Source organism: Pan troglodytes, chromosome 11 (assembly GCF_028858775.2).
Source record: "Pan troglodytes isolate AG18354 chromosome 11, NHGRI_mPanTro3-v2.0_pri, whole genome shotgun sequence".
NCBI classification, from domain to species: Eukaryota; Metazoa; Chordata; class Mammalia; order Primates; family Hominidae; genus Pan; species Pan troglodytes.
The window spans coordinates 1,670,054-1,685,217 of record NC_072409.2 but is presented as its reverse complement, the minus strand read 5'-3'; positions in this window follow the sequence as shown (position 1 = coordinate 1,685,217).

Sequence of the window (15,164 nt, the reverse complement as noted above, 5' to 3'; positions counted from 1 at the left end):
CAGTTTAATTCTCCACCCCTTAAATCTTGGCGGGAGGGGCACCTTGTGACTGCTTTTGTAACTGAACACACATTCAGCTGCTCAAAAGCCAAAACTCAAGAGACGGGAGTTGGTGGGAAGAAAGCAATTTATTCAGACAGCCAGCAAACCAAGAAGATGGTGGACTAGAGTCCTAATGTGCCATCTCAGGTGGGTACAAATTTCAGGCTCTTTTTATGTTAAGGGCAGAGAAAGATAAGGTGGTTAGGATCAAGAAGTGGTCTACAGTCAGGTGCGGTGGCTCACGCCTGTAATCCCAACACTCCCACTTCGGGAGGCCGAGGCGAGCAGATCATCTGAGGTCGGGAGTTCGAGACCAGCCTGACCGACATGGAGAAACACCGTCTCTACTAAAAATACAAAATTAGCCGGGCATAGTGGCGCATGCCTGTATTCCCAGCTACTCTGGAGGCTGAGGCAGGAGTATCACTTGAACACAGGCAGAGGTTGCAGTGAGCTGAGATGGTGCCATTGCACTCCAGCCTGGGTGACAGAGCAAGACTCCGTCTCAAAAAGAGGTGACCTACATCTGGGTGGGGTGGCTCAAACCTGTAATCCCAGCACTTTGGGAGGCCAGGGCAGGTGGACCACTTGAGCTCACAAGTTCGAGACCAGCCTGGGCAACATGGTAAAACCCTGTCTCTACAAAAAATACAAAAATTAGCCTAGCATGGTGGTGTGCACCTGTAGTCCCAGCTACTCAGAAGGCTGAGGTTGGAGGATGACTTGAGCCCAGGAGGTGGAGGTTGCAGTGAGCCAAGATGGCACCACTGCACTCCAGCCTGGGTGATAGACCTTGTCAAAAAAAAAAAAAAAAAAGAAGTGACCTATGAGCACAGACATCTGGGCACCAGCAAGTCTGAGGAGGTTGGGAACCTCTTTGTCCTTAGTCAGGTCGCAATGCTTTTACACATATTTAATAAAATATTGTTAGTTGTTTATATACTTTCAACCTCAGAGTTAGTTTTTAAAACTACATGATTACTGTTTTTCCATATTATCTCAGTGCTCCGAAATTATCCTAGCCTACGTGCAGGATGGGTAAAGGCCCCTTGAAAACAAACGGAGTGAGTTATGTTAGTTCTACTGTTTTACTGTTATACTTTGGCCAATTGAATACAGTGGAAGGGATGCTGTGCCAGTTTGGGGAGTGGCCTGGAAACTGCTGGAAACTGCTAAACTGGCCTGGAGACTGCTACTTCCTGTGTCTTCGAAGTCCACTGGCACATGAGAAGTACAACTGCTCAGAGGCAGCCATGTTGAAAGGAAGCCCAAGCAGCCACGTGAACACCCTGGTTTACAGGCCAGCAGATCCCCCAGCAACAGCCATCATTAGCTGCCAGCTACTTCCTGCAACAATGTGATCCTAGATTCAGCAAAACAAAACAAATCCTGTTGCTGGTTTCTCCTGCTCAGGCCTGGAGGCATCCAGACCTCACCAGAACAGACACACAATATAGTGGAACTGATGTGTAGATGCAGTCAACACACAAGAACAACCATCACCCGGGGAGTCAACCCTGACCCCAGGGCGGGGGAGACCAGAAACTCTCTCCCATGTCCTCTCTCCCCTCGGCCTCAGGAGGGACCCATGTGGGCACTGGCATCCAGGATGAAGACTACACTTCCCAGCATCCCTTGCAGCAAGCAGTGGCCATGTGACCAGGCTGTGGCCAATGGGGAGGCGAGGCCTGTGCACAGCGGCTGCCTTTAGAGGAAGGAAGTTTTGTGCCCTGTTGTCCCCTTCTCCTCTCCCTGCTGGCTGGCAGGAGACAGGATGGACTCTCAGGGGGAAGCTACACCCTAAGGAAGTCAGAACAGCAAGATGGAAGGAGGCTAAGACCCTAAAAACTGCATAGAGAAGAATCTCCCGACTGCCTTGGACTTTCATGTGAAAGGAATGAACCTCTGTCTTAGTTAAGCCACCGTGATTCAGGGTCCTTGTCACATTCACCGAGGCTGTAAACTAATTGGTAGAAAGAACAGGAGCGGGAGGGGAGATGGAGTCAGAGAGGCAGGCAGAGGTCAGATCACATCAGGCCTGCAGGTCAAGATGGAGGAAGAAACAGGCCACATAGGACTCAAGGACCACACCTGCTCCCAGGTGAAGGGATTTTGCCGTGGGTGCCCCTCCCTGTCTGCTGGAGAAAGCTAATTTGACCCATTTCCCTTTAGGACTTTGCAAGATGCACGTCACAGTCACAGGTACTTGTCTCCTAACAGTCCTTTCAGGGGAACTGCCCCACCCCTAATTAACCCAGCCTCAGGTATTCCTTTATAGCAATGCAGGTGGACTGACACATATCTTTAGTGTCATGAGACTGTGACAAGAGCAGGAAAGAATCCTCGTGTGCATCCCTCTGAGCGTTGGGAGCTGTTGTTGTAGCAGCTGCTGTTACTCATCCTGACTGATACACAGACACCGCCAGTAGCCCTCTCTCCTGGAAACGCCATGTAAGTTAGGTGAGGCATGACCCAGGAAAGCTCTCAAGCTGACTTCCCTCCTACCCTCAGGGCTGCGGAGCAGGTCCCTCATTATCTAAGATCAGTTGGACACCTGTACGCCTGCCATGGCCTGGAGCAAGTGCCAGGCACTGTGGATGATGAATATGAGAACAGCATCAACCCTGACCTCCTGCAGGTGACTGGCCAGACCGTGGGATTCCTCCACAACCAACTCTGCACACACAGCTGACTCATGTCGAGCAGGAAGCAGAGCTTGGGATCACCTGACCCGCTCCCCTCACCTGGGAGCAGCTTATATAGAAGCGCCTGTAGTTCACACAGGGCTGATGGTTCCAGCTTCCAAGACACCCCGAGGCCTCCTTGGCTGCTTGGTAATCAGACCAGGTACGTGCAAAGAGGCATGGCTCTTTATTTTCACTTAATTGAGAAAACCACATCAGCAAAGAGAGCATCCAAGCTCAGTGGCCCTTTCTCCCCACAACAGTGACCATTAACCTTTTAAAAGATGCTTTATGGGTTATTTGCCAAACCTCCTTCTTCATGCCGAGGTGTGATGAGGCTCATAAATAGGCCAGACTTGGGAGGGGACAAATGCGAGCAATGCCACCAATGAGAGGCCCAGGTGGAGCCGGTCTCGGGGCTGCCCAGCCATGTGTGCACCAAACATGGATGTGTCAGTGGCCGTGCCAGGAGTCAAGCTCTTGGCCAGGGGCCTCTGGGTGGCCAAGGCCAAGTCTTGTTCAAAAGGTGAGTTCAACTGAGCCAACCATGGCAGAAATACATAAGGGAGACCCCATGCCTCCTCTGGGTAAAATCCCCTGCTAATCCCACCTGGCTCAGAGGAGGAGCCACGTCCTCACAGCAGCCTGCAGTCCCCGCCTGACTCAGCCTCCTCTCGGCTCTGATTCTCCGTGCCCCTCTACCCCTCTCTGTCTCCTCTCCCACCCCAGAAAGGGGATCCTGCAGGTTCATCCTGGTGGATTCAAACCCATCTTTGCCACACGGATAGTCATCAGAATGAATGGGCATAATCTATAAAGAGTCCTCTTGAAAAAGAAAAAGGCAGGCCAGGTGCAGTGGCTCACATCTGTAATCCCAGCAGTTTGGGAAGCTGAGGCAGGCAGGTCACCTGAGGTCAGGAGTTCCAGACCAGCCTGGCCAACATGGTGAAACTCCACCTCTACTAAAAATACAAAAATTGGCTGGGCATGGTGGCTCACGCCTGTAATCCCAGCTACTCTGGAGGCTGAGGCAGGAGAATCGCTTGAACCCGGAAGGCAGAGGCCACAGTGAGCGAAGATTGTGCCATTGCTCTCCAGCCTGGATGACAGAATGAGACTCCGTCTCAAATAATAATAATAAAAGAAAAAGGTGCCGGGTGCTGTGGCTCACGCCTGTAATCCCAGCACTTTGGGTGGCCGAGGTGGGCGGATCACGATGTCAGGAGATCAAGACCATCCTGGCTAACATGGTGAAACCCCGTCTCTACTAAAAATACAAAATAATAATAATAATAATAATAATTAGCCGGGCGTGGTAGCAGGCGCCTGTAGTCCCAGCTACTCTGGAGGCTGAGGCAGGAGAATGGCGTGAACCCGGGAGACGGAGCTTGCAGTGAGCCGAGATCGTGCCACTGCACTCCAGCCTGGGCGACAGAGCAAGACTCCGTCTCAAAAAAAAAAAAATGAAAAAATAAAAAGGCAAAAATTCAGACAACTAAACGGAAACTGGGCAAAAGAGTTGAACCAGCCCTGGCTGGGCACAGTGACTCACACCTGTAATCCCAGCACTTTGGGAGGCCGAGGCGGGCGGATCATGAGGTTAAGAGTTCGAGGCCAGCCTGGCCAATATGGTGAAACCCTCTCTCTACTAAAAATACAAAAAATTAGCTGGGCGTGGTGGTGCATGCCTGTAGTCCCAGCTACTCAGGAGGCTGAGGAAGAAAAATTGCTTGAACCCAGGAGGTGGAGGTTGCAGTGAGCCAAGATTGTGCCACTGCACTCCAGCCTAGGTGACAGAGTCAGACTCCATCTCAAAAAAAAAAAAAAAAAAAAAAAGAGTTGAACCAGCCCTTCACAGAAAAGGAAATGTGAAGGAAAGGGCAATAAAAACATGAAGAGGGTCTCAGCTAACAGGATGAGGATCACGTGTCACCCACCAGATGGCAAAAATCCCACAGCCCAATCAATGCAAGGATTGGGAAGAATGGAGAGCAACAGGAACCCTCAGCCACTGCTAAGAATGATGTGAAATTGTTTTTGGTATCCCTGCATATGAAAGGGTGTGTTTTGTGGGTTATGAGGAAAATTACATTTCTTACCTGGGATGAAATTGTAAAAACTGAAAGCTACTGACCAGGAGAAATGTGCACCTGTGTACAAAAGAAAGGCCCAAGAGCGTTCCCAGCAGCACAGTCCTCAGGGCCCCAGCCTGGCTGAACTCTCGTCCACAGGAAGATGAAGACATTTCCCATGCTCCCCTCAGACGGCGGGAGATCGTGCAGCAATGAAAAAGACTCATGTCAGTGTGGGTGGGTCTCAGGAAGAGAATGGAGACGGGAGATCACGCAGCAATGAAAATGAACCATGTCAATGTGGGTGGGTCTCAGGGAGAGAATGGAGGACAAAAATAGACATCAAGCAGATGCTCAGACCCAACGCAGCGTAGGAGCAGCCACCCAGGAGAATTCCTTCATATCAAAGTTCAAAACTACAGCCAAGGCAACAGAGCCCTATCTCAAAAAGACAACAGAAAGTTGAAACAGAAACTAGAACGAGTCTGGGGGTTGTGGAGCTGGAGACCCGGGGAGGAGTCAGTGCTGCTGTTGTAGTTTGCGGGTCGTGGAGCGGGAGACCCAGGGTGGAGCTGGTGCTGCTGTTGTAGTTTGACGGTCATGGAGCTGGAGACCTAGGGAGGGTCCATTTGAACAGCAGCACCAGCTCCTCCCTGGGCCTCAGGCTCCACGACCTTCAGACTTTAAAAGCGGTAATACCGGCTTCTCCCTGGGTTTCCAGCTATATAACCCTCAGACATGAAGCGCAACAGCACCGGCTCCTCCCCACCTCCAGTTCCATGACCCTCAAACTACAACAGCAGCACCAGCCTCTCCCCAGGTCTCCAGATCCACGACCCTCAAAACAGAACGGCATCACCGCCTCCTCCCTGGGTCTCCAGCTCCCAAACCCTCAAACTTCAGCTGAAGCACCGGATCCTCCCCAAAGTTAAACAGCAGCACGGGCTCCTCCCCCAGAGCTCCAGATCCACAACCCTCTGACTTAAATGGGGGTAGCACTGGCTCCTCCCTAGGTCTTCAGCTCCATGACCCTCAACATGCAACAGCAGCACCAGCTCCTCTGCACAACTCGAGCCACATGACCCTCAGACTTGAACAACAGTAGCACCAGCTTCCCACCAAATCTCCAGCTCCACGACCCTCAGCCTTAAACAACAGCAGCACCAGCTCCTTCCTGGGTCTTGAGCTCCACGACCCTCAAGCTAGAACAACACCGCTCCTCCCTGGTCTCCAGCTCCATGATCCTCACACTAGAACAGAAGAACCGGCTCCTCCCCGAGTCTCCAGCTCCACGGGCCTCAAACTAGAACAGCAACAATGGCTCCTCCCTGGGTCTCCAGCTCCATGACCCTCAGAATTAAACAACAGAAGCACCAGCTCCTCACGGGTCTCCAGCTCCACGACCCTCACACTAGAACAGCAGCACTGGCTCGGCCCCAGTTCTCCAGTTCCATAACCTCAAATTTAAACAATAGCAACACTGGCTCCTCCTAAGTCTTCAGCTCCACGACCCTCAAACTAAAACAACAACGCTTCTGCCTAGGTCTCCACTCCACGACCCTCAAGCTAGAACAACACCGCTCCTCCCTAGTCTCCAGCTCCATGATCCTTAAACTAGAACATCACCACCAGCTTCTCCCCTGGTCTCCAGCTCCATAACCCTCAAACTAGACCAACACTGGCACCACCCCGATTCTCCAGCTCCACGAACCTCAAACTAGAAGAACACCAGCTCCTCCTCAAATCTCCAGCTCCATGACCCTCAAACTAGAAAAACACCATCTCCTCCCCAGGCCTCCAGCTCTGCAATCCTCAAACTAGAACAACACCATCTCCTCCCCAGGTCTCTAGCTCTGTGAACCTCAAACTAGAACAACACCACCAGCTCCTCCCAGGTCTCCAGCTCCCCAACCCTCAAACTGGATCAACACCAGCTCCTCCTCAGTCTCCAGCTCCCCGACCCTCAAACTGGATCAACACCGGCTCCTCCTCAGTCTCCAGCTCCCCGACCCTCAAACTGGATCAACACCAGCTCCTCCTCAGTCTCCAGGTCCGTGACCCTCAAACTGGATCAACACCGGCTCCTCCTCGGGTCTCCAGCTCCCCGACCCTCAAACTGGATCAACACCAGCTCCTCCTCAGTCTCCAGCTCCCCGACCCTCAAACTGGATCAACACCGGCTCCTCCTCGGGTCTCCAGCTCCCCAACCCTCAAACTGGATCAACACTGGCTCCTTCCCAGGCCTCCAGCTCCATGACCCTCAAACTAGAACAACAACGCCATCTCCTCCCCATCTCTCCTACTTGCACGTCCATTTATAGGCTCTCTGCAAGAAGAAAAATATGGCTCTTTTTGCCCAACCCTGCAGGCAGTCAGACCTTATGTTTGTCTTCTCTTGTTCCCTAAACATTGCTGTTATTCTGTTCTTTTTCAAGGTGCACTGATTTCATATTGTTCAAACTTACATGTTTTACAATCAATTTGTACAGTTAACACAATTATCACAGTGGTCCTGAGGTGACTTACATCCTCAGTTTACAAAGATAACAGGAGTAAGTGACTAAAGTAAAGACAGGCATAAGAAATTGTAAAAGTATTATTTGGGAACTGACAAATGTCCATGAAATCTTCACAATTTGTGTTCTTCTGCTGCGGCTCCAGCTGGTCCCTCCATTTGGGGTCCCTGACTTCCTGCAACATGCTGGCATGCACCTGTAGTCCCAGCTACTCAGGAGGCTGAGGCAGAGAATTGTTTGAACCTGGGAGGTAGAGGTTGCAGTGAGCCAAGATCGCTGCCACTACACTCCAGCCTGGGCCACAGAGCAAGACTCCGTATCAAAAAAAAAAAAAGAAAGAACTGGAGGCTGACACAGGCCAAAGAAGCAGCTCAGGCTGAAATTGAACAGTACCACCTGCAGAGGGAGAAAGAGTTGAAAGCCAAGGAAGCTGCGGCACTGGAATCCATGGCACTGGCAGCACCGAAGTGGAGAAGGAGACCCAGGAGAAGATGACCATCCTCCAGACCTACTTTCCTCACAACAGGGATGAAGTCTGGGATAACCTCTTGGCTTTTGTCTGTGACATTCAGCCAGAAATCCATGAAAACTACCGCATAAATGGGTAGAAGAAGAGAAGCACCTGTTCTTCGGATAGGCATTTTAGATGCCCTCATGAAATATGAAGTTTTAGCATAGCTCTAGTTATAGTCTTATGAAATTATGAAGGGGACCTGCCCCTCCACACCTGCGGATATTTCTCGCCAGGTGGAGACAAGAGACTGAGAAAAGAAATAAGACACAAAGACAAAGTATAAGGGAAGAAAAGTGGGCCCAGGGGACCAGCACTCAGCAAGTGAGGAACTGCACCGGCGCTGGTCTCTGAGTTCCTCAGTATTTATTGATCACTAGCTCTACTATCTCGGTGAGAGGGATGTGGCAGGACTATAGGGTAATGGTGGGGAGAGGGTCAGCAGGAAAACATGAGCAAAGGAATCTGTGTCATAAATAAGTTTAAGGAACGGTGCTGTGCCTGGATGTGCACGTAGGCCAGGTTTATGTTTGACTTTACACAAACATCTCAGTGCAGTAAAGAGCAGTATTGCCGCCAGCATGTCTTACCTCCAGCCATGGGGCGGTTTTCTCCTATCTCAGTAAACAGAATGTATGATTGGGTTTTACACCAAGACATTCCATTCCCAGGGACGAGCAGGAGACAGATGCCTTCCTCTTATCTCAACTGCAAAGAGGCCTCCCTCTTTCACTAATCCTCCTCAGTACAAACCCTTTATGGGTGTCGGGCTGGGGGACGGTAAGGTCTTTCCCTTCCCATGAGGCCATATCTCAGGCCGTCTCAGTGGGGGGAAACCTGGACAATACCCAGGCTTTCTTGGGCAGAGGTCCCTGTGACTTTCTGCAGTGCACTGTGTCCCTGGTTAATGGAGAATGCAGGATGGCGATGACTTTTACCAAGCATACTGCCTGCAAACACATTGTTAACAAAGCACATCCTGTATAGCCCTAAATCCCTCAAGCCTTGAGTCAACACAGCACATGTTTCTGTGAGTACAGGGTTGGGGCTAAGGTTACAGATTAACAGCATGTCAAAGCAGAAGAATTTTTCTTAATACAGATCAAAATGGAGTTTCTTATGTCTTCCTTTTTCTACATAGACACAGTAACAGTCTGACCTCTCTTTCCCCCACATTTCCCCCTTTTCTTTTTGACAAAACCGCCATCATCATCATGGCCCATTCTCGATGGTCGCTGTCTCTTCGGAGCTGTTGGGTACACCTGCAGACTGACAACAGACAGAAGAGGCACACAAGCATTAACATGAAATTTACGATAGCGGAACTTCCGAGGGTTTTAACCCAAGTGACAGGGTTAAGACTTGCGAGGCCGGCTGGGCACGGTGGCTCACGCCTGTAATCCCAGCACTTTGGGAGGCCGAGGTGGGTGGATCACGAGGTCAGGAGATTGAGACCATCCTGGCTAACAGAGTGAAACCCCGTCTCTACTAAAAAAATAACAAAAAAATTAGCCGGGCGTGGTAGCGGGCGCCTGTAGTCCCAGCTACTCAGGAGGCTGAGGCAGGAGAATGGCATGAACCTGGGAGGTGGAGCTTGCAGTGAGCCAAGATAGTGCCACTGCACTCCAGCCTGGGCAACAAAGTGAGACTCCATCTAAAAAAAAGAGAGAGAGAGAGACTTGTGAGGCCATCGGCAACTCCCGCAATTGCCTCAGTTCCTGGTACCAAATATAAATGGGCTTTTGATGCTTCAAAAATTTGTTCTTTTAATATCACCATTCTATTCATCTGGCGAGTCAATGGTGCTCAATTGCGGTGTCTCTGTCTCCACGGAGGCGCTTTTCTTTGCATCTCCGATGGGTTCATTGTAGAACTTTAAATGTCTAGTGGGTATCCAAACAGGAAGCTGATTTTCTCCTGGTGAAACACAAGCAAAACCTCTCCCCCACGTTACCACCTTCCCTATTTCCCATGTCTTATTTTTGTCGTCTTTCCACCAAATCAGTTTTCCTTCATGTAGGCTGTTCTTTTTACCAGTAAGATGTTGTTCTGCAGAGGTAGTAGTCTGATTTCTATAAAGGTTTAAAAAATTTAAAGTATAGAGTGCTAGGTTAAGTTGCATCTGAAGAGTGGTATACTCCTTACTGTCTCCCTCTTTTCTTTGTTTAACCAATTGAGTTTTCGGTGTTCTATTAGTTTTTTCAACTATGGCCTGTCATTGGGAATTATAGGGAATTCCTGTCGTACATGTAATTTTCCACTGATTTAAGAATTTTTGGAAAGCTTTTCTACAGTATTCTGCTCCATTGTCAGTTTTAATTTTTTCTGGAACTCCCATGACAGCAAAACAAGAAAAATAAATGTCTTTTAACAGGGCAAGTACTTTCTCCTGTCTGTCAGGTTGCCCATATGAAATGTGAATAAGTATCAACTGTTATATGGACACATGTTCCAAATGAAGGTACATGTGTGGCATCCATTGGCCATAACACATTAGGACACAGACCTCTGGGATCAACTCCTGCCTCCTGAGTGGGCAGGTGTAGGGCTTGACACTGGGTGCAATGTTGTGCAATATTTTTTGCCTGTTTCCATGTGATATTAAATTTATTTTTTAATCCTGCCACATTTACATGAGTCAAAGCATGAAGTTCGTGTGCTTCTACGAATGCAGATGATACTAGCAAGTCAGCTTGTTCATTTGCTTTAGTTAAAGGCCCTGGTAAATTAGTGTGTGCTCAAATATGAGTAATATAAAATGGGAGATTTCTTCTTCTCACAGTTTGTTGTAATAAATTGAACAGCTGGTTTAACTGATCATCCATGCTATATTTGATTAGGGCTGTCTCAATATCCCTTGTAGCCTGTACTACATATGCAGAATCTGATACAATATTAATAGGCTGATTAAAATCTTGTAACACTGTAATGACAGCAACCAACTCTGCTCTTTGAGCCGAATGATATTGAGTTTCAAGGCCTCCTTCTTTTGGCCCAGCGTAAGCTGCTTTTCCATTGCTGGAACCATCAGTAAACAGAGTCAGAGCATTTTCTAAAGGTTTATGTCTGGTAATTTTAGGTAAAATCCGAGTAGTCAGTTTTAAAAACTGGAAGATGTTTGTTTTTGGGTAATGATTATCAATAATTCCCACAAAATCAGCAAGACCAGTCTGCCATGCACTAGAATTGATAAAGGCTTGTCTAACCTGTTCCTTGTTTAAAGGAACAATGATTTGTCTGGGTCACTTCCACACAATTAGATTATTCGTAATCTTGCCTGACCAATTAATGTAGCCATTTGATCCAAGTACAATGTAAAAATCTTAACTGTACTGTGAGGAAGGAATGACCACTCCACAAGATCTGTATTTTGAACAATGATGCCTGTTGGAGAATGTGCAGTAGCAAAAATCAAAAGTTGGAGTGGAGCCAAGGGATCTAGTCTATTTACTTGTGCTGATCGAATTTTCTTCAAATAATTTGGAGTGCAGTGGTGCGATCTCGGCTCACTGCAAGCTCCGCCTCCCAGGTTCATGCCATTCTCTTGCCTCAGCCTCCCAAGTAGCTGGGACTACAGGCACACGCCACTGCGCCCGGCTAATTTTTTGTATTTTTAGTAGAGCTGGGGTTGCACCGTGTTAGCCAGGATGGTCTCGATCTCCTGACCTTGTGATCCGCCCACCTTGGCCTCCCAAAGTGCTGGGATTACAGGTGTGAGCCACCGTGCCCAGCCTCATTTAATATTTTTAATGTATCTTTTCTTATTTCTATTTTTTGTGGTTTAATTTTTCTATTTTCTACCTGTATCCCTAAATAATGAAAAGGAGTTGTTGTTTGAATTTTATCAGATGCTATCATCAGTCCTGCGTTGGCAACCTCTGCTTGTAGAAATGTGGAACAGTCAGTTAATTTATCTCTCATTTCTGCAGCACATAGAATATCATCTACATAATGAACAATATAAGAGTCTGGAAACTTGTCTCTAACTGGTTGAAGAGCTTGACCTACAAAAGTCAGACAAATAGCTGGGCTGTTTAACATTTCCTGAGGTAACACTTTCCACTGAAACCTGGTGGCTGGTTCCTTATTATTTATGGCTGGTATAGTATAAGCAAATTTTTCAAAATCCTGCTTCACCAGAGGAATGGTAAAAAAAAGCAATCCTTCAGATCAATTATAATTAAAGGCCAATCTTTGAGGATCATGGCCAGAGAGGGCCATGAGGGCTGGAGAGGGCAGGTTGGAGAGGCCCCCATGGGTTGAATTATGGCGTTAATGGCTCTTAAATCATTTAGCATTCGCCATCTGCCGGATTTTTTCTGAATTACAAACACAGGAGAATTCCAAGGCGAGAATGAAGACTCAATATGTCCCTTTTCTAATTGTTCCTTTGCTAATAAATGTAAAGCCTCCAGTTTTTGTTTTGGTAGCAGCCACTGATTTACCCATACAGGTTTTTCTGCTTTCCAAGTTAATGGAATGGGTTTTGGAGGCTGTACAGTGGCCGTCCCTAAAAAGGATAACCTATTCCCTTTTTTTCCTTGATTTCCCTCAGCCTCAATTGGGACTTCAATACCATTTTCACTCTTTCCTAGTCTGTTTTCTGGTACATGTCCCATTTCAGTCATGATTTTTTGACTCGTGGGGCTGGATAATGGAGCGGGCATACTGATTTCCATACTCCATTGTTGTAATAAATCTCGACCCCACAGATTAACAGGAATTGGAGTAATCATTGGCTGAGCAGTACTTTTTTGATTATCTGGCCCTAAACAATGTAAAATCATAGTACTTTGATACACTTCTGAGGCAGTGCCTACGCCCACCAAACTTGCAGCCATCTTTTGTTTTGGCCAATTTCTTGGCCACTGATGCAAAACAATTATAGAGACATCCGCCCCAGTGTAGGGTCCAGCCCTACAGGACCTTGTGGGTTTCCTCTTCATGTGCAGAGATGAGAGATTGTAGAAAGAAAGACATGAGACTAAGAGATAGTAGGAAAGACAGCTGGGCCCAGGGGCCACTACCACCAATGCGCGGAGTCCGGTAGTGGCCCCGAAGGCCTGGACGCACTGCTATTTATTGTATACAAGGCAAGGGGGCAGCGTAAGGAGTGTGAGTCACCTCAAGTGATTGATAAGGACAAGCAAGTCACGTGTCCACATGACAAGGGGACTTTCCCTTTGTGGTAGCTGAAGCAGAGAGGGAGGACAGCAGACTTTAGCATATCTTCTATGCACTTATCAGACAGATCAAAGACTCTAATACTTTTGCTAATTCTGCTACTGCTATCTTCTAAGAACTTAAGAGAAGCAGCAGGTGTACAGGCGGAATATGAAAGTGGACAAGGAGCGTGACCACTGAAGCACCACAGGGAGACGAAGCCTCCGATGACTGCGGGCAGGCCTGGGGAATGTCAGGTCCCCCACAAGAACTGGTGGAGCAGAGTGCTCGCTAACTCTCCCAAGGAAAGGGAGACTCCCTTTCCCGGTCCGCTAAGTAACGGGTGCCTTCCCAGGCACTGACGCTACCGCTAGGCCAAGGTCGGCTAAGTAACGGGTGCCTTCCCAGGCGCTGGCGCTACCGCTAGACCAAGGTCGGCTAAGCAACGGGTGCCCTCCCAGTCACTGGCGCTACCGCTAGACCAAGGCCCGCTAAGTAACGGGTGCCTTCCCAGGCGCTGGCGCTACCACTAGACCAAGGAGCCCTCAAGCGGCCCTTATCTGGGCGTGACAGAGAGCTCACACTCTTGTCTTCTGGTCGCTTCTCACAATGTCCCTTCAGCTCCTAACTCTGTATGGCCTGGTTTTTCTTTGGTTATAATAATCATACAAAGGTTAATACAGAAAACTAATGATTGATAATATCCATATACATTCATCTCTATATCCTATTTCGAATATAACTTTCTCTTATCCTATTTTCTTGATTATACTGGAACAGCTTGTGCCTTCAGTCTCGTGCCTCGGTACCTGGGTGGCTTTCCGCCCACACCCCAGGGTCTACTAACCCTTCAAACTGTTTTCCTTGAATAATGGCCTTACACACAGGTCTGCTTTCTGAGACCTGACTTGCCCAACATGCAGCCTTTCCTGCCAGATCAGTGCTCCCAAACCCTCCTGTTCTTTTTGTCTCACTGTTTCCAACCTTAATATAAGGCAAGAGTAATAATTGAGCAATTCAGTCTCCTGGACGGGCACTCCAAGGAATTGAGGAGCTAATCACCAATTGAATTTCACCTTTGTAATCTGAATCAACCACACCAGTATGAATTTGAACTCCCTTTAGATTTAAACTTGATCTTCCTAAGATGAGTCCTACAGTCCCCTCGGGCAGTGGGCCGTATACCCCTGAGGGGATTTTTTGTGGGGGCTCCCCTGGAAGCAGAGAGACTGCTGGTATAGTACATAAATCTACTGCTGCACTGCCGCTTGTGGCGGGGGACAATAGTTGTATTGTGGTAACTGGCCCGTTCCCTGAGGCACTCGTGACAGTGGAGGTTGCTGTCCCTGAAAACCCTGAGGAACAAAAGGCTGAATTGGGAACACCCCAGTTTGTTGCGAGGCCTGAGGCTGGCCCCTCTTCCAGTTTTGCCACAATGGTTGCCCATTTTTATCAAATTTAGAACGACATTGATTAGCCCAATGTTTTCCTTTTCCACATCTTGGACACAGGCCAGGTGGCTCTTTATTTTTGGCTGTAGTCGTTTGATTTGTTATATTTTGTTTATTTAAGACTGGGCAATTCTTTTCTAAATGACCAATTTGACCACAATTATAACATTTTCCCTCAAATGTTCTAACTTGTCCTCCTAAAGCAACCCCAGTTTTTGCTGGAGCCATTAGCATGGCTTTATGCATAGCCCCTCCAATTCCATCATAGGCTTTTACATACTCTGAGACTACATCTGACCCTGCTGGGACATTCCCTTTTCATGGCTTAATGGCTGATTGACACTCAGGATTGGCGTTTTCATATGCCATCAACTCCACTATGACCTTACGGGCATTCTCATTGGCCATTGACTTTTGAGCAGCATCTTGGAGCCTTGCCACAAAATCAGGGTAGGGCTCTTTAGAGCCTTGTCTTATTGTATTGAATGAGGGGCAGGTGGTTCCTGGGTCTTGGATTTTTTTTCCCAGGCTCTAAGGCAGATAGCTCTAACTTGCTCAATGGCCGCATATTGTATTATTGCTTGTTGATTAGTAGTGCTCCAATTTTGACCTGTTCCTAATACTTGATCTGCATCTGTGTTAACTGGAGGATTGGCAGCCCTATTTTTTCGGACCTGTTCTTGTGTCCCATCAATCCACCAGGTCTTAAATTGTAAAAATTGAGG